Source organism: Lissotriton helveticus, chromosome 4_1, assembly GCF_964261635.1.
Source record: "Lissotriton helveticus chromosome 4_1, aLisHel1.1, whole genome shotgun sequence".
Taxonomy (NCBI): domain Eukaryota; kingdom Metazoa; phylum Chordata; class Amphibia; order Caudata; family Salamandridae; genus Lissotriton; species Lissotriton helveticus.
Genome location: NC_136063.1, coordinates 1,197,629,213 through 1,197,649,232, shown reverse-complemented (window position 1 = coordinate 1,197,649,232; position 20,020 = coordinate 1,197,629,213).

Sequence of the window (20,020 nt, the reverse complement as noted above, 5' to 3'; positions counted from 1 at the left end):
AGGCATGCAGCAGTGTGTGGCGTGCAGCAGTCTGTGGCATGCAGCACTGCGTGGCATGTAGCAGTGTGTCGCGGGCAGCAGTGTGAGGCGTGCAGCAGTGTGTGGCGTGCAGCAGTGTGAGGCATGCAGCAGTGCGAGGCGTGTAGCAGTGTAAGGTGTGCAGCAGTGTGCGGTGTGCAGCAGTGTGAGGTGTGCAGCAGTGTGAGGCGTGCAGCAGTGTGAGGCATGCAGCAGTGTGAGGCGTGCAACAGTGCGAGTGGTGCAGCAGTGTGTGGCATGCAGCAGTGTGTGGTGTGCGGCAGTGTGTGGCATGCGGCAGTAGGAGGCGTGCAGCAGTGTGAGGCGTGCAGCAGTGTGTGGCATGCAGCAGTATGAGTCATGCAGCAGTGTGAGTAATGCAGCACTGTGCAGCGTGCAGCAGTGTGAGGCGTCCAGCAGTGTGAGTAATGCAGCACTGTGCAGCATGCAGCAGAGTGAGGCGTGCAGCAGTGTGTGGCGTGCAGCAGTGTGTGGTGTGCCTCAATGTGTGGCGTGCAGCAGTGTGAGGCGTGGAGCAGTGTGTGGTGTGCAGCAGTGTGTGGCATGCAGCCTTGTGTGGCCAGCAGCTGTGTGTCATGCAGTAGTGTGAGGCATGAAGCAGTGTGAGGCGTGCAGCAGTGTGAGGCATGCAGCAGTGTGAGGCATGCAGCAGTGTGTGGTGTGCAGCAGTGTGTGGCATGCAGCAGTGTGTGGCGTGCAGTAGTGTGAGGCATGCAGCAGTGTGTGGCGTGCAGCAGTGTGAGTAATGCAGCAGTGTGCAGCGTGCAGCAGTATGAGGTGTGCAGCAGTGTGAAGCGTGCAGCAGTATGAGTCTGCAGCAGTGTGAGGTGTGCAGCAGCGTGAGGCGTGCAGCAGTGTGTGGCATGCAGCAGTGTGAGGCATGCAGCAGTGTGTGGCGTGCAGCAGTGTGAGGCATGCAGTAGTGTGTGGCATGCAGCAGTGTGTGGTGTGCAGCAGTGTGTGGCATGCAGCAGTGTGTGGCGTGCAGCAGTGTGAGGCATGCAGCAGTGTGTGGCGTGCAGCAGTGTGAGTAATGCAGCAGTGTGCAGCGTGCAGCAGTATGAGGCGTGCAGCAGTGTGAAGCGTGCAGCAGTATGAGTCTGCAGCAGTGTGAGGTGTGCAGCAGCGTGAGGCGTGCAGCAGTGTGTGGCATGCAGCAGTGTGTGGCATGCAGCAGTGTGAGGCATGCAGCAGTGTGTGGTGTGCAGCAGTGTGTGGCGTGCAGCAGTGTGAGGCGTGCAGCAGTGTGTGGTGTGCAGCAGTGTGAGGTGTGCAGCAGTATGAGGCATGCAGCAGTGTGTGGCGTGCAGCAGTGTGAGGCATGCAGCAGTGTGTGGCATGCAGCAGTGTGAGGCGTGCAGCAGTGTGTGGCATGCAGCAGTGTGAGGCAGTGCAGCAGTGTGTGGCATGCAGCAGTATGAGTCGTGCAGCAGTGTGAGTGATGCAGCACTGTGCAGCGTGCAGCAGTGTGAGGCGTCCAGCAGTGTGAGTAATGCAGCACTGTACAGCATGCAGCAGAGTGAGGCGTGCAGCAGTGTGTGGCGTGCAGTGTGTGGCGTGCAGCAGTGTGAGGCGTGGAGCAGTGTGTGGTGTGCAGCAGTGTATAGCATGCAGCATTGTGTGGCCAGCAGCTGTGTGTCATGCAGTAGTGTGAGGCATGAAGCAGTGTGAGGCGTGCAGCAGTGTGAGGCATGCAGCAGTGTGAGGCATGCAGCAGTGTGTGGCGTGCAGCAGTGTGAGGCATGCAGCAGTGTGTGGCATGCAGCAGTGTGTGGTGTGCAGCAGTGTGTGGCATGCAGCAGTGTGTGGCGTGCAGCAGTGTGAGGCATGCAGCAGTGTGTGGCGTTCAGCAGTGTGAGTAATGCAGCAGTGTGCAGCGTGCAGCAGTATGAGGAGTGCAGCAGTGTGAAGCGTGCAGCAGTATGAGTCTGCAGCAGTGTGAGGTGTGCAGCAGCGTGAGGCGTGCAGCAGTGTGTGGCATGCAGCAGTGTGTGGCATGCAGCAGTGTGAAGCATGCAGCAGTGTGTGGTGTGCAGCAGTGTTTGGCGTGCAGCAGTGTGAGGCATGCAGCAGTGTGTGGTGTGCAGCAGTGTGAGGTGTGCAGCAGTGTGAGGCGGGCAGCAGTGTGAGGTGTGCAGCAGTGTGTGGCATGCAGCAGTGTGAGGCGTGTGTGGCATGCAGCAGTGTGTGGTATGCAGCAGTGTGTGGCATGCAGCAGTGTGAGGCGTGCAGCAGTGTGTGGCGTGCAGCAGTGTGAGGCATGCAGCAGTGTGTGGCGTGCAGTGTGCAGTAGTGTGAGGCGTGCAGCAGTGTGAGGCGTGCAGCAGTGTGTGGCGTACAGCTGTGTGTGGAGTACATCAGTGTGAGGCGTGCAGCAGTCTGTGGCATGCAGCACTGCGTGGCATGCAGCAGCGTGTGGCGGGCAGCAGTGTGAGGCGTGCAGCAGTGTGTGTCATGCAGCAGTGTGAGGCGTGCAGCAGTGTGAGGGGTGCAGCAGTGTGAGGCATGCAGCAGTGTGCGGTGTGCAGCAGTGTGAGGCGTGCAGCAGTGTGCGACGTGCAACAGTGTGAGGCGTGCAGCAGTGTGTGGTATGCAGCAGTGTGTGGTGTGCAGCAGTGTGTGGCGTGCAGCAGTGTGAGGCATGCAGCAGTGTGAGGCGTGCAGCAGTGTGTGGCATGCAGCAGTGTGCGTCGTGCAGTAGTGTGAGTAATGCTGCACTGTGCAGTGTGCAGCAGTGTGAGGCGTGCAGCAGTGTGAGTAATGCAGCACTGTGCAGCATGCAGCAGAGTGAGGCGTGCAGCAGTGTATGGCATGCCGCAGTGTGTGGCGTGCAGCAGTATGTGGCATGCTTCAGTGTGTGGCGTGCAGCAGTGTGAGGCGTGCAGCAGTGTGTGGCGTGCAGCAGTGTGTGGCGTGCAGCAGTGTGAGGCATGCAGCAGTGTGTGGCGTGTGGCAGTGTGTGGCGTGCAGCAGTGTGAGGCATGCAGCAGTGTGTGGTGTGCAGCAGTGTGAGACGTGCAGCAGTGTGAGGCGTGCAGCAGTGTGAGGTGTGCAGCAGTGTGTGGCATGCAGCAGTGTGAGGCGTGTGTGGCATGCAGCAGGGTATGGCATGCAGCAGTGTGTGGCATGCAGCAGTGTGAGGCGTGCAGCAGTGTGTGGTGTGCAGCAGTGTGAGGCATGCAGCAGTGCGTGGTGTGCAGTGTGCAGTAGTGTAAGGCGTGCAGCAGTGTGAGGCATGCAGCAGTGTCTGGGGTACAGCAGTGTGTGGCGTACATCAGTGTGAGGCATGCAGCAGTGTGTGGCGTGCAGCAGTCTGTGGCATGCAGCACTGCGTGGCATGTAGCAGTGTGTCGCGGGCAGCAGTGTGAGGCGTGCAGCAGTGTGTGGCGTGCAGCAGTGTGAGGCATGCAGCAGTGCGAGGCATGTAGCAGTGTAAGGTGTGCAGCAGTGTGCGGTGCGCAGCAGTGTGAGGTGTGCAGCAGTGTGAGGCGTGCAGCAGTGTGAGGCATGCAGCAGTGTGAGGCATGCAACAGTGCGAGGGGTGCAGCAGTGTGTGGCATGCAGCTGTGTGTGGTGTGCGGCAGTGTGTGGCATGCGGCAGTAGGAGGCGTGCAGCAGTGTGAGGCGTGCAGCAGTGTGTGGCATGCAGCAGTATGAGTCATGCAGCAGTGTGAGTAATGCAGCACTGTGCAGCGTGCAGCAGTGTGAGCCGTCCAGCAGTGTGAGTAATGCAGCACTGTGCAGCATGCAGCAGAGTGAGGCGTGCAGCAGTGTGTGGCGTGCAGCAGTGTGTGGTGTGCCTCAATGTGTGGCGTGCAGCAGTGTGAGGCGTGGAGCAGTGTGTGGTGTGCAGAAGTGTGTGGCATGCAGCATTGTGTGGCCAGCAGCTGTGTGTCATGCAGTAGTGTGAGGCATGAAGCAGTGTGAGGCGTGCAGCAGTGTGAGGCATGCAGCAGTGTGAGGCATGCAGCAGTGTGTGGTGTGCAGCAGTGTGTGGCATGCAGCAGTGTGTGGCGTGCAGCAGTGTGAGGCATGCAGCAGTGTGTGGCGTGCAGCAGTGTGAGTAATGCAGCAGTGTGCAGCGTGCAGCAGTATGAGGCGTGCAGCAGTGTGAAGCGTGCAGCAGTATGAGTCTGCAGCAGTGTGAGGTGTGCAGCAGCGTGAGGCGTGCAGCAGTGTGTGGCATGCAGCAGTGTGAGGCATGCAGCAGTGTGTGGCGGGCAGCAGTGTGAGGCATGCAGTAGTGTGTGGCATGCAGCAGTGTGTGGTGTGCAGCAGTGTGTGGCATGCAGCAGTGTGTGGCGTGCAGCAGTGTGAGGCATGCAGCAGTGTGTGGCGTGCAGCAGTGTGAGTAATGCTGCAGTGTGCAGCGTGCAGCAGTATGAGGCATGCAGCAGTGTGAAGCGTGCAGCAGTATGAGTCTGCAGCAGTGTGAGGTGTGCAGCAGCGTGAGGCGTGCAGCAGTGTGTGGCATGCAGCAGTGTGTGGCATGCAGCAGTGTGAGGCATGCAGCAGTGTGTGGTGTGCAGCAGTGTGTGGCGTGCAGCAGTGTGAGGCATGCAGCAGTGTGTGGTGTGCAGCAGTGTGAGGTGTGCAGCAGTGTGAGGCGTGCAGCAGTGTGTGGCGTGCAGCAGTGTGAGGTGTGCAGCAGTGTGTGGCATGCAGCAGTGTGAGGCGTGCAGCAGTGTGAGGTGTGCAGCAGTGTGTGGCATGCAGCAGTGTGAGGCGTGTGTGGCATGCAGCAGTGTGTGGCATGCAGCAGTGTGTGGCATGCAGCAGTGTGAGGCGTGCAGCAGTGTGTGGCGTGCAGCAGTGTGAGGCATGCAGCAGTGTGTGGCGTGCAGTGTGCAGTAGTGTGAGGCATGCAGCAGTGTGAGGCGTGCAGCAGTGTGTGGCGTACAGCAGTGTGTGGAGTACATCAGTGTGAGGCGTGCAGCAGTGTGTGGCGTGCAGCAGTCTGTGGCATGCAGCACTGCGTGGCATGCAGCAGCGTGTGGCGGGCAGCAGTGTGAGGCGTGCAGCAGTGTGTGGCATGCAGCAGTGTGAGGCGTGCAGCAGTGTGAGGGGTGCAGCAGTGTGAGGCATGCAGCAGTGTGCGGTGTGCAGCAGTGTGAGGCGTGCAGCAGTGTGAGGCGTGCAACAGTGTGAGGCGTGCAGCAGTGTGTGGCATGCAGCAGTGTGTGGTGTGCAGCAGTGTGTGGCGTGCAGCAGTGTGAGGCGTGCAGCAGTGTGAGGCATGCAGCAGTGTGTGGCATGCAGCAGTGTGCGTCGTGCAGTAGTGTGAGTAATGCTGCACTGTGCAGTGTGCAGCAGTGTGAGGCGTGCAGCAGTGTGAGTAATGCAGCACTGTGCAGCATGCAGCAGAGTGAGGCGTGCAGCAGTGTATGGCATGCAGCAGTGTGTGGCGTGCAGCAGTATGTGGCATGCTTCAGTGTGTGGCGTGCAGCAGTATGTGGCATGCTTCAGTGTGTGGCGTGCAGCAGTTTGAGGCGTGCAGCAGTGTGTGGCGTGCAGCAGTGTGTGGCGTGCAGCAGTGTGAGGCATGCAGCAGTGTGTGGCGTGTGGCAGTGTGTGGCGTGCAGCAGTGTGTGGCTTGCAGCAGTGTGAGGCGTGAAGCAGTGTGAGGCGTGCTGCAGTGTGAGGCATGCAGCAGCGTGAGGCATGCAGCAGTGGGTGGTGTGCATCAGTGTGAGGCATGCAGCAGTGTGTGGCATGCAGCAGTGTGTGGCGTGCAGCAGTGTGAGTATTGCAGCAGTGTGCAGCGTGCAGCAGTGTGAGGCGTGCAGCAGTGTGAGGCATGCAGCAGTGTGAGGCGTGCAGCAGTGTGAGTCATGCAGCAGTGTGAGGCGTGCAGCAGTGTTAGGCGTGCAGCAGTGTGTGGCAGGCAGCATTGTGTGGCGTGGAGCATTGTGAGGCATGCAGCAGTGTGTGGCGTGCAGCAGTGTGTGGCGTGCAGCAGTGTGAGGTGTGCAGCAGTGTGTGGCGTGCAGCAGTATGAGGCGTGCAGCAGTATGAGGTGTGCAGCAGTGTGAGTTGTGCACCAGTGAGTGGCGTGCAGCAGTGTGTGGCGTGCAGTAGTGTGGCGTGCAGCAGTGTGAGGCGTGCAGCAGTGTGTGGTGTGCAGCAGTGTGTGGTGTGCAGCAGTGTGAGGCGTGCAGCAGTGTGAGGCATGCAGCAGTGTGTGGCATGCAGCAGTGTGCGTCGTGCAGTAGTGTGAGTAATGCAGCACTGTGCAGTGTGCAGCAGTGTGAGGCGTGCAGCAGTGTGAGTAATGCAGCACTGTGCAGCATGCAGCAGAGTGAGGCGTGCAGCAGTGTATGGCGTGCAGCAGTGTGTGACATGCAGCAGTATGTGGCATGCTTCAGTGAGTGGTGTGCAGCAGTGTGAGGCGTGCAGCAGTGTGTGGCGTGCAGCAGTGTGTGGCGTGCAGCAGTGTGAGGCGTGCAGCAGTGTGTGGGGTGTGGCAGTGTGTGGCGTGCATCAGTGTGTGGCGTGCAGCAGTGTGAGGCGTGAAGCAGTGTGAGGTGTGCAGCAGTGTGAGGCGTGCAGCAGTGTGAGGCATGCAGCAGTGTGTGGCGTGCATCAGTGTGAGGCATGCAGCAGTGTGTGGCATGCAGCAGTGTGAGTATTGCAGCAGTGTGCAGCGTGCAGCAGTGTGCAGCGTGCAGCAGTGTGTGGCGTGCAGCAGTGTGAGTAATGCAGCAGTGTGCAGCGTGCAGCAGTGTGAGTTGTGCAGCAGTGTGAGGTGTGCAGCAGTGTGTGGCATGCAGCAGTGTGAGTAATGCAGCAGTGTGCAGCGTGCAGCAGTGTGAGGCGTGCAGCAGTGTGAGGAGTGCAGCAGTGTATGGCGTGCAACAGTGTGAGGCGTGCAGCAGTGTGAGGCGTGCAGCAGTGTGAGGCATGCAGCAGTGTTTGGCATGCAGCAGTGTGTGGCGTGCAGTAGTGTGTGGTGTGCAGCAGTGTGTGGCGTGCAGCGGTGTGAGGCGTGCAGCATTGTGAGGCATGCAGTAGTCTGTGACGTGAAGAATAATGCGGGCTAACAAATGCGGGGAAGCTAGACTAAAACAAAACCCAAAACATCGCCTCACGCCGAAAGCAAATCTGTTACTGTGGGGGTGGGGGTGAGGGGGCTGTAGCTGAAACTAAATAAAGGTGACTTCGTACATTATGAGAATGCTTGCATGTTGATTAAAGCTCAAGGCCATGGTTGAAGAAGCAGCACAGACGTGCTACGTTTATAGGAGAAGTGGTTCTTTCTTTTGTTGCCGACACCGTGCAGTGGCCACAGTTAATCTGTTGTGCAGAGTGGCAGCACGTTGTGGATCTTAGGAGCAGAGTCAGCTCTCGCAAATAGAAATTCCTCTGTTGTCTCTGTGTTTATTTTGGAGTAATGCAAGGAAAACCAAGTTTAAGATGGAAGGACTAGCGCATTGTCACATGTACCTATGTGGGCACTAATCAGGAAATACGATAAAAAATGTACGTGGTCAGGTGTGAAAGATGAAGCGGGCGGCCGTGAAGAGGTGCTGCGCTGATTAAGGGAAAGGAAACACAAACACTTGCATGCAGAGCTTATAATGGGAGAAGTTTGTATGCCACAAGTAATCATGGTGATCCATGGGGGTGAACAAACAACAACAAGCTCTTGGCATTGCTGTGGCGGGGGAGGTGGAGCGGAGCGGAGCGGGAGCGCATTCCTTTGAAGTCTGATGCAGTGGGTGTGGGAGCGGATCTTTTGAAGTCTGATGCGAGGCACAGACAAATGGTGGTGTGACGTGGCTGGTTTGTGCACGCGCATAGCTCACATGAACTGTGCGTGATCCGCAAGTTTGGTAGAGTTTTTGAAGTGCTTACTGTGATTCTCGCCTATCTATCCCTGGGGATAGAATAGTCGAGACCTAAAAACGCCAGTCCTGTAGTAGAAGATAAATACTGACTTACTAATGTAATTGCTTGAATGCAGTGATTCCCAAACTTTTTTGACTTCCCTTGACCTATTGGTCATTGTCCATGGCTCTTCATTATACTTTTTTTGGACGGGCGGGGAAATGCAAGCCTATCCTCAGGGTAATTAATTTTTCTCCCCAAAAATAATTGGGTTGAAGCCGATGAAGGTATTATAATAATACAGGGTCATGAGGACACACGCATGAAGATATGAGGGAGCAAGTGAGAAGGGAAAGATGAGAGCAAGAGGTATGCTGATTAGAGCAAACCTTGTTCCAACCATTAACAGAAGAAGCATGTGAGAGAGTAAGAAAAGCATTCAGCATATTATTGAGAACGAAGAGCATGGTGTGTAAAAGAGGCATTATGGTTGTCTAGGAAGGGGTTTATCCTCTCGTCCTGTGCACAGTAAACATTGCTCTGTGAGTGGAAGACAAGTCAACTTAACATGAAACTGACAAGCAAAAAGAGATCAGGAATGTCAAAAGGAAATGAAAGGCTGGGTGTATCATGGCAACAGTAGCAGAGTAAAAAGCAAATGCAAGGCAGTGTTCAACACAGAGAGGAGGCTTATGTTATTAAAACTTTTCTAGCATCCCAGTTGTTTCGAAATAAATCTGGAACTGCCATGGTCCCAACATCTGGTGATGTCAAATACAAGATGTCTGAGACCTGCGCATTGAATTGAGAGCATTTCCTTTGGCAAGAAATAATGATTCTGACTGTGAGCGATGATGTTGCAGGTCTCATGACAGCTAATCTGACAACGCTATGGCTATGACACCACATGGATCTCTAACTCACACATCATCAATGTCCAGGATGGAGGCATCCTCAACCTTTCTCCCATGGACATGGTTGAAAGTCTCAGCAAGAAAGCATTTGTTCAGTTTTTAGCTCACTATATCTAAATGTCATGCGATTGTGGGGAATCCAAATTAACTCTTTGTAGCTCTGCCATGAAGTTGAGTTTTAAGAAACGTACTCCTGCTCACATTCTGTGGTAGAAAAAGTTATAGTATTTCCATGCCTGCATCAAGTTCAAGTTAAGTTTTTCTTACTGCCTCCCCACCGCCCTACGCGCCGCAGGGGCTGCATTAAACGCTTGTCTTGGCTCCAAAACAGTTTCAACTGTACCCACTCCTTTTTGCCCTGCGGGACCGGGACCTGTGACTGGCTGATACTTCATCGGTACCTCTGTTTCGGTGTTCTGAATTAGAACCCTGTAATAGTCAAGTAATTACCAGTTCTTAGGTTTAGCCCTCACCTGAACAATTGCCACCCCTGAAGTTGTGAACAGCATACACCCACAATGCAGATATTTTAGGCAGGTGGACTAAAAAAATGTGATTCACACACTCTCACGGTGAGCTTAACCCCTGCACTGTGCCACTCCAGTGTACCCCGCACTCTCCCATTGTTGTATTCCTTAGAATAAAAGAGCGAACATGCCTTGTGATTTTAGTGATGATTGTTGGCAGGAGTTTTATGAAGAATACATGCAGATATACTTTTGTCATAACTTGTATGACCCTGGTCATAAATCATCATTAGTGAACTGTCATAATTTGGGCTACAAATCAAATGCTTTGCTTGTCATACACCTTATTTGTCATAAATCATATGTGCATCACCAATTTGCAAATTCGGGGCTTGGCGTCAGTTATGGCGCCGGCCCTCGAGGCCCCCTTCGGGGGAGGCATCTGAGAGAACATTCCACACCAAGGTACCAGAGTAGTGACTGCTGGCTAACTAACATGAGCAAATAATCAGGTGGGGAGGGATCACTTGTCCTGCGTGAACCAGGGTATGCAGGAGATCGTACAACGGTGTCTCCAAATAAAAACCCTCATGCACGTGTTGGGTAGCGTGGTAAGCGGTATATCTTGGTTCTCCGCTCTTTGAACACGTGTGTGCATAATCATCGGGTTAGTTTCGGTATGCAGCCTCCACCAGGAGGATCTTACCCTCGGTAAAAACAGTAGTGACCCAGTGATGTGGAGGGAGTGTAGAACAATTAAAAATCCCCCGAAAACCCAGTAGTAGGAGTTTTATTAAGTCTGGGTTCGGGTGGATCCCATTTAGGGGAATGCTCAAATGGCGTGCGCTCTATTGAAAAGATAAGGTTCTCAGGACGCACTAGCATTCAAAAAGATTTAAAATGGCCGACATGTTTCAGCCCTCTATGCCGGGAATCGGACTTTAGGGCTTTCTTCAGGACCCGTGGTGAAAGGTGAAAGTGATACTAGTTTACTAAACTATAGCAAGCAAGTGTATAGAAAAGGGAAATTTTCAACCTGTTTCTTTTTTTCAAGGTCACGATGTACCTATAGTTCAAACATAATAGAGACATACACAAAGGGAAAACAAGGGTAAGGGAGACACATAGCGTAGCGAATTCACTACTGGACAATACAAATTGTAGCAACTTAAAATGGCAATACTTTATAACCCCCAGTAAATGGCAGTATCAACTCTCTCTTTATCCAGCAGGCTAATTCATGCAAAAAGTGAATATCTGGTTTGTAGGTGGTATATCATACTTTTATGCAGAACGAGTGTGTAGGGTAATACCTCACCACTCGGATGACAATTGTGGTGAGTCAAGTGTGTGGCATTCGATTACCACGTGATCATATGTCATGCAAAAATATTACTAAACATGTGCAGTCTTTACAATCTTAATCATGATAAAGGTTGCCCAAAGTAAATAGTGAGGAACTTTCATACCGATGACTTCAGTGCGCTAATATCGTACCTGAAATGCACATCAGTTACACCTCCTTCGGGTGTGACAAGGGCTTCGAGGGGGCTAGGTAAAAGGGGGACAGCTTGCATTAGCGCAAAGCGGTTGGTTTTGTAGCAGAGTTTGGCCTCGAGCTGGTACCCAACGCTCCTCTCCTCGCGCCTCGCGTTGCGCTGCAGCTGCCTCTTGGGACCCGGAAGTAGCGGTACTGCGCTTCCGGGTCGTTTTTTGAAGACCTCCGTTCAGGGCAATAGAAAGGGGACTAGGCGCCTCTTCATATTAAAAATATAACGAAGTGGAGATTACGTGATTTTGAAACCTTCAGTAACTCGTATTCCAAAAGACGTAATTTTGATGCTTCATTACGAAAAGTGGTGTAGGTTCCGAAATTTTGAGTAATGAAAATAAAAAGTTTGTAAAATTAAAAATTAAGAATGCGGGGTCATACATGATGGTTTTAAATTCGTGGGCATACAGAATATGGCAGATTTTTCGAATTTGAGTACTGAGTTGATCACTGGTGCCTCTTGCCGTGCAACTTATGAATAGGTATCTCCTGTTAAGTCTATTGGGGGCAGACCGCATTTTAAGGTGAAGCCTTCAGGGAATGTGCAAATTCTGTAAATGTTAATTGGGGGAACAGTTTCATTATCTCAACATGCTCAGCCACAGAATATTATCATTCAGCCCTCTTGTGTCTGTCCCCAAACGATGAACCCAGCGTTGCTCCTTTTCAAAAAGGATTCTCTCTGCATTGCTGTCCTTTGTATCCAGAGTTTCAAGGATGACCCAGTTAAGGTCATCGACTGTGTGGTTTTTTTCCAGAAAGTGACTGGCCATCTTGGTTGTGTTTTTTTTACATTTGACGTTGCTCCTGTGCTCTACAATCCTTTGTTTAGCTTTCCTACATGTCATGCCAATGTAGTGTAGCTGGCAAGGGCAGGTGATCATGTACACTACGTGACTGGTATTGCAGTTAGTGTGTTTTAGCATTCTCCATTTGAAATTGGGAAGTAATTGTAACTCTTTGGTTGGTTGGGTAAAATTACAGACTGAACAAGAGCCACAAGGGTAATGTCCAGTAATAGGGGGGTTCCCCCATAGATTGGTTTGTTGTCCTCGTTTGGTTGCAGATGGTCTCGTATGTACCAAGATGTCTTTCAAGTTCCGACATCCTCTATTGGCAAATCTCGGTTTAGGCCAAGAGAGTGTGCCAGATGTGAGAATCCTCCAATTTTTGTTCACGATCTTTTTGACTTTGTCAGTGACTGGACTGTAGGTGGTGACGCAAGTAGTGAGGTCCTCAGGTTCTGTTTTAGTGATGGTCTCTAAAAGGCCTTCTCTGTTCTGGTTTTGTGCTCTTTTCTTGCATTTATTTACCACTCGCCTTGGATAGTCTCGATGTTGGAGTTTTGTGCAAAGGTCTTGTGCTTGGGCCCGGTATTCGGTGTTCTTGCTGCAGTTCCTCCGCAGCCTTAGGAACTGGCTATAGGGGAGATTTTCCCTCAAAGGGCGGGGGTGAAAGCTCTTGAAAGAAAGGAGACTGTTCTTGGCTGTTTCTTTACCCAATGCCTGACACTATTGGTCGTCCTGAAGGTGGTATTGGGTGTGCATGGTCAAGTTTGGTATGTGTGAACTCGGGGGAGTGAATGCTGCGAGACGGTATATGCGGCATGTATGTGTCTAGAAGGGAAGTGCTACTTCTAGACATGGCTGTACGTGTGCTGTGAGGGTGCTGGCGTGTGATTGGCTGGAGCTGGCTGGGATGCCAGGCTCCAGGAAGTCTGTGTGGGTCTGCCCCGGTGGTGAGTGGGAGATTAGCATGAGTGATGTGTGGGAGGAGTGTACCTGTGTCCTGGATGGGCTGGGTTTTCCCCACACAATGCTGGCTCCGCCCCCCTGTGGTGTGACTGATGACCCTAGCCCTGCCTGTGAATAGAATGGGTGGTTGGGCCATCAACAGTACTCCCAGACCAGCTGCGACTGGTTCTGCCCCCACCCTGCACCTAAAGACAAAGAGAAGGGTGTATAAAAGAGGGGCTGTGACCCCATGAAAATGTTCTTGTTTGCCAACTTGAAACTACCAGGGGCGTGCTGCTGCTTGGGCCCAGGGGAAGGCTTGCCTCCCTGGGCCCTGCCCCGCCCCTGGATGCCTTCTCCCTCTGGGGTCTCTCTGCCTTGCCTTGATGCCCTGGAGGACTTTTCTCTGCTGTGCTTGTCCCTGGACTCGTGGGGCCTCTTTGCCCTGCCCAGCTCCTGGATGCCAGAGGGACTGTTGCCTAGCGCAAGGAGCGCTTTATTTGCTTTATAGCGCATGGGAGCGCTTTTATTCTGCCCCTAGCGCTTGAAAGCGCTGTGTTGTTCCCTAGCGCTCGGAGCGCTTTATTTTTACTTTTGCCCCTGTTATTTACTTAAAGCGAGCGAGTGCCCACCTCGCTGTTTATTTTTAATCTCGAGGGTGCCACCCCTCTGAAATGCCCCTGAGATTCACCGCCGTGGCCCGAGCGCCGCAAAACAGGAAGTCAGGCACTGCAGTGCCTGATGCGGGGCGGGACTTCCGGTTTGCCGGAGGAAGTCCCGCCCACCGCCGCGCTGTGATTGGCCAGCGCTGCCCCGAAGGAGAGAAGAAAAGTCTACCTGCGGCCCGGGTCTCCCATGAGCTGAGGGGAGCCCCGGGGCCGCCAACCAAGAGCAGCGCGAGTCATTGACGGCCCGGTCCCGAGATGGGGGACCGGGGAAACAGGTAGCGGGCCGGGCGCATTGTGAAGGCGGGGCTCTCATGTGCTGAGAGAGCCCCGCAAAGCGCTACCACCGCCAAGAGGGAGACGCCGCGTCTGGAGACCCGGTGAGTGTGTTACCGGGGAGGAGGGGCGTCGGGGCACATTGCCGGTGCCCGCCCTGCCCCCCCCCAGAGCGAGGCTCCTTGTGCTCAGAGGCCCGTGGGGCCTCATCTAATGCCGAGTCCCCCGAGAGGGACTCCGCCCGTTGTTCCGAGCCCGAGAGGCTCTTGGGCCCTTAATTTCCTTCGAGTCCCCCGAGAGGGACTCCACCCACTCCGTCTGTTGTTTCGAGCCCCGAGAGGCTCGTCGCCCAGTTGGCCAGATCGAGTCCCCAGAGGGGGGACTCCAGCAAATGCCCCCACCTTATTCACGAGCCCGGAGAGGCTCCAGCCTGCCATTTGCTTTGAGAGCCCAGAGAGGCTCAGGGCGCCAGTTCTTGCTCCAAGCCCAGGAGAGGCTCTGAGGGGTGCCATATGTATTCAGAGCCCAGAGGGGCTGCATTGCTTCGTTTTGAGCCCTGAGAGGCTCAGGGGCATAATTGATATTCAGAGCCTAGTGAGGCTCTTGAGAGACAGTCAGTTGGGCAGAGCCGGCGAGGCTCCAGCGTTGGCCCATTTTTGATGTTGCACCAGTTGCCCAGCACTTTGTGGGCAACTGCCACGTTTAGGCCCTGACCTTGGGACCCAGGGACCGCCACAGGTGGTGGCTAATGTGGATTTTGCGCTATTGTGTCTCCTTTTCTTACACCTCTGAATGGGTAGTTTATTCATCATGTGTTCTCTTGCTGCACCTCTGAATGTGTTTTTATGCGTCATGTGCCTTTACACCTCTGAATGAATGTCATGCATTGCATCATGTGTTTTCCTCTTACACCCCTACAGGTATTGTGATACATAGGTGGTTGTTTCCTCCCTAGTACAGGTGGTGCTAGTGAGGTCCTGGTTACCAGTGATTACTGTGTTATGTGCTATATTCTATGTACTAAGTGCTATTTCTGAAAGTGCTAATTCTGATTCCTGACAGTGGTCCAGATGGCCCTGTCTTGTACATATCCCCTGTAAATTCTGCCCGTGCCTCTGGCACATTGTAAAGTGTGTGTTTTATCTAATGTGTTTTGGTGTAATACAAAGGCTATTTTTTTATATAACCTTGTGTGGAGTTTCCTTTGTGGTGGGCCTTTGGGTGTTGTTGCTGGGGTGCGTGCGCAAATACTTAGCCTACATCGCCTCCAAGTTTAGCCTTGCTGCTCGCGCCACGTTACCTAGAGGGTGAGTAGGGGTTATCTTGGCGTGTAACTCCCTTGCCCTGACTTGGGTGTGGTGGTCTCTGACTGACTTTGGCGAAAGCCCTGGCCAGCCGGGGATCCCATTTCCAACAGGCTGAATGATAATATTCCGTGGCTGAGCGTGTTGAGATAATGAAACTGTTCCCCCAATTAACATTTACAGAATTTGCACATTCCCTGAAGGCTTCACCTTAAAATGCGGTCTGCCCCCAATAGACTTAACAGGAGATACCTATTCATAAGTTGCACGGCAAGAGGCACCAGTGATCAACTCAGTACTCAAATTCGAAAAATCTGCCATATTCTGTATGCCCACGAATTTAAAACCATCATGTATGACCCCGCATTCTTAATTTTTAATTTTACAAACTTTTTATTTTCATTACTCAAAATTTCGGAACCTACACCACTTTTCGTAATGAAGCATCAAAATTACGTCTTTTGGAATACGAGTTACTGAAGGTTTCAAAATCACGTAATCTCCACTTCGTTATATTTTTAATATGAAGAGGCGCCTAGTCCCCTTTCTATTGCCCTGAACGGAGGTCTTCAAAAAACGACCCGGAAGCGCAGTACCGCTACTTCCGGGTCCCAAGAGGCAGCTGCAGCGCAACGCGAGGCGCGAGGAGAGGAGCGTTAGGTACCAGCTCGAGGCCAAACTCTGCTACAAAACCGCAAGTATACTTGAAACCGCTTTGCGCTAATGCAAGCTGTCCCCCTTTAACCTAGCCCCCTCGAAGCCCTTGTCACACCCGAAGGAGGTGTAACTGATGTGCATTTCAGGTACGATATTAGCGCACTGAACACATCGGTATGAAAGTTCCTCACGATTTACTTTGGGCAACCTTTATCATGATTAAGATTGTAAAGACTGCACATGTTTAGTAATATTTTTGCATGACATATGATCACGTGGTAATCGAATGCCACACACTTGACTCACCACAATTGTCATCCGAGTGGTGAGGTATTACCCTACACACTCGTTCTGCATAAATGTATGATATACCACCTACAAACCAGATATTCACTTTTTGCATGAATTAGCCTGCTGGATAAAGAGAGAGTTGATACTGCCATTTACTGGGGGTTATAAAGTATTGCCATTTTAAGTTGCTACAATTTGTATTGTCCAGTAGTGAATTCGCTACGCTATGTGTCTCCCTTACCCTTGTTTTCCCTTTGTGTATGTCTCTATTATGTTTGAACTATAGGTACATCGTGACCTTGAAAAAAAGAAACAGGTTGAAAATTTCCCTTTTCTATACACTTGCTTGCTATAGTTTAGTAAACTAGTATCACTTTCACCTTTCACCACGGGTCCTGAAGAAAGCCCTAAAGTCCGATTCCCGGCATAGAGGGCTGAAACATGTCGGCCATTTTAAATCTTTTTGAATGCTAGTGCGTCCTGAGAACCTTTTCTTTTCAATAGAGCGCACGCCATTTGAGCATTCCCCTAAATGGGATCCACCCGAACCCAGACTTAATAAAATTCCTACTACTGGGTTTTCGGGGGATTTTTAATTGTTCTACACTCCCTCCACATCACTGGGTCACTACTGTTTTTACCGAGGGTAAGATCCTCCTGGTGGAGGCTGCATACCGAAACTAACCCGATGATTATGCACACACGTGTTCAAAGAGCGGAGAACCAAGATATACCGCTTACCACGCTACCCAACACGTGCATGAGGGTTTTTATTTGGAGACACCGTTGTACGATCTCCTGCATACCCTGGTTCACGCAGGACAAGTGATCCCTCCCCACCTGATTATTTGTAATTACCTAAGGAAACTGAGGGATCAGCGTTTTCCTTCTCCCCCATCCATTTGATTAGCATATAACTAACATGAGCTTCTCCTGTCTGCTTTTAAGGGGAATGCATACAAGCCAGCATCAACAAAGAAACAATACCGGCAATATATGTACACATGTGTCAAAAATGCAAGCAATCTCAATGTTATTTAAAAACATTCTATTCTTTTTCACTTTTTGACTGAAATAGAGACAATGAAATAAATGGAGAATTGATGGGAAAAACAGGCATACAAGGATGGAAAGCACATCATATAACAATGCCGAAAATCACACTATGACAAAAATAGTAAAGGGGATTCACAAATATTGGCAATTCTGTGCTATTGCCATCAATCGGTGTTGTTTGGTTGCAGGCACTTTTTCATCCATGCGGGAAAGAGGAAGCAGGTTATTCCTTTTTTTATTACAAGAGTAACATGCAAAACAGCCTCAAAGACAGTCCAGGACCCATGTGTGGGTCAGAGAGCCGTTCTTGCCTAGGCTTTTTGCCAGCATGTAGCCCACCACCAACTGTGCAGCACAGGCCTGAAGCAAACATAGGATCCCCATGGCAGGACAGGCCAAAGCGGGCACCGGGTGTTTCCCCGGTAGGCCGCTAGAGTGGGGCCGATTTTGGGCCCCTGGGGGGCATTTTCTGTTACCGGGGGTCGGCAATATCGGACCCTGTAACAAAATCGGCCGAAACCAGCCCTCGCAAACTGCTCAGCTGCACTCCCCCTCACCCGGGGGGGGGGGGGGCGACAAGGGTGGGGGGCAGCTGAGCAGTTTGCCCGGGCCAGTTTCTGTTCCCAGTCCGGCCCTGAGGGTCACCGAGGTAAAAGCCACCATAGAACAGCAGTGGGCTCACTCACCGCCCTCAGTCACTGTTTACCAGGCTCCGTCTGTTTTTGGAGGGCACGAAGCAGAAGGGCGACTCCTGTCTGCTGCCTCTGCCCGCCCTAGGTAGCTCCTTGCAGTTAGCTCATGATATTGCCTTAGACTCAGAGCACTAATGAAGTAGAGTCCGCCCACTGGGCTCTCTGAGTGGAGGTGCCAGAGTTTACTTTATGATTTTGAATATGCAAATTTTAAAATGGAATAAGGCAGCGCTGGATAAACAGTAATGTGTGCCCCGTTCTTGGTAAAAATGTAGGGAACCTGTGCCAAAGCTGATGTTCATCGGCACACGGTGCCCCTTGCTACTTTTGATGGCACACTGAGGTGCTGTAGCAAACAGATTGGGAACTTCTGGCTTGAAGATGTTATAATCATAACAATAACAATAACAATAACAATAATAATAATAATACGAATATTATTAATAACAATAATGATAATAATAATAATAATAATAATAATTATTATTATTATTATTATTATTGTTACTATTACCACTATTAGTAAAATAATGATCACAATAACAATCATAGCACTAACAATCATAACAATGATATTAATCACAATTACCCTCAATTACTGGACAGACTGCATTATCAAAGTTAAACAGTACCCCTTAATGAGAAATAGAGACAGAAGCTGATATTTATTTTGTATGTAAAGGATCTTAAAATACACAACACAATATTGCATAGTGAATACTCCTGGGAAAGGGCCAATATTTCTACTGTACTTTAGGAAAGCCAGCCGGCTCATCTTTACTTTGTGAACAAAAGTGGCTGTAAATCCGATACCATGTTGTCATGATAGCAAAGTAAACCAAAGGCTGCCCAAGGGTACTATAGAATAATTGTGCATTTATTTTATGACTAGTAAATACATCAAAGAACATTCACTAGGTCTACCTTTCCAGGCATATGCCATGTTGCAGTTGAAAAGGGGCTTGTTTGATCCATTAGTAAAAGATAATGGAAAGGTAAAGGAGCAAAATGTAACAATCCTCAAAATGCCATGGCTTTGACATCCAAGCAATGGTAAACCATGCAAAACACATGCAACTCAATGCTTAAAGAGGGCTGCCTCAAAGCCCACTCCCTCTCTATACTTCTTTTTAATGTATTGATGACAGGACCTCTTGCGACAAAATTCTAAAATTCCAATAATTGAGCAGAGGTACAGCTATGCATTTTTGATTTCTCTGCTCCCTTGTCAGTGCAAGCAATGAGCTGTTTGAGTGGCCTGAAATGTCAACATCCAAGGAAAGCTGCAGAGAAAGCCTTTGAAAGTAAGAAGGGGAACTAACATGTCCTCTGGTTTTTCTTAATCTTAAAGCAACACAAAAAACATCAATCATTATCTTTGACCCATGCAATATTTCTGACCTGGGCACCTCAGTATAGACCAGTAGATGTTTAGTTACCACATTGTTTTCATTCCCCATAAATTATAATTGTATAATTATATAATACAATCAATCTGTGCTTTAGAATATGCAACCCCAAAGAATTTCAGCCCCTCATATTGCTTTCATCCTACAAACAAGTCGAATCTTCTATTCTATTTGCAGGAAAAATGCACATCTTGCTAGGTCTGGAGATTTAGAAATCCTCCAATATTAAACATGTTTTGTCTATCAGAACTTAAACCATATAACAATAGAAGTGCACCAAAGTACCAATCAGGCTCAACTAATCCCACTTGTGATTACTTTGGAGGTTTTGCACTATTTCTACTTCTGTGAGGGGTTGCCTCCACATATCCACACACAGCAGGAACATTGAGGCCATGATTACAAGTTTGGCGAACTTCCTGTAGAACCAGCATAGCGATAGTACCAGGAAGACGCCAAGCCTGTGGGGAACCCGAAGGCCAGATTCCAAGTTGAATACAGGGCTTGTGGTGCAGCAGCAGCGATGACAAGGCAGCGGGTATGTTTGGCTCATAGGTGAGCCTAAACAGCGTACCCCCACCATGACAGTGGCTCCAGCACGTCTGTGCACGGTGTGGCATGCACCGTGTCATGCATGACTGTTAGACCTGGCATCATTGGCGTGAGTCTCCCTTCAATTTTGACAGATTGCCTCCTCTGTTTTGATATGTTTTTGCTGGTTATATGCTTTGGGCACTGTGCCACTGCTATTCAGAGCCACAGTGCAAGTGCTCCCTATGTTAACTTGATGTATTAATTGGTGATTCCATGATTGGGTAATTTGATTTACCTGTCAGCCCCTAGTACAGTGCACCATGTGTGCTGTTGCAGGGAATCTGCTCAGTCACAGAACTGTGCACAGAGACTCAGGACCTCAGCGAATTAGGGTGTACCAAAAAACTCACCTTAGTACCCAACATCCCCTACCAGACTAACATCAGTGCTCATTAGCTCTTCGTCCTATAGCAAAGTCACCAATGATTAGACAACCCAGAACATCTGACTTAGGATAACTCAGATAAGGTGGGAAACATGAGCACTCTTTCGTTATTCTCTCATACCAGTTCAGAAAAGGGAATAGAGGGAGACATGAGCAAGT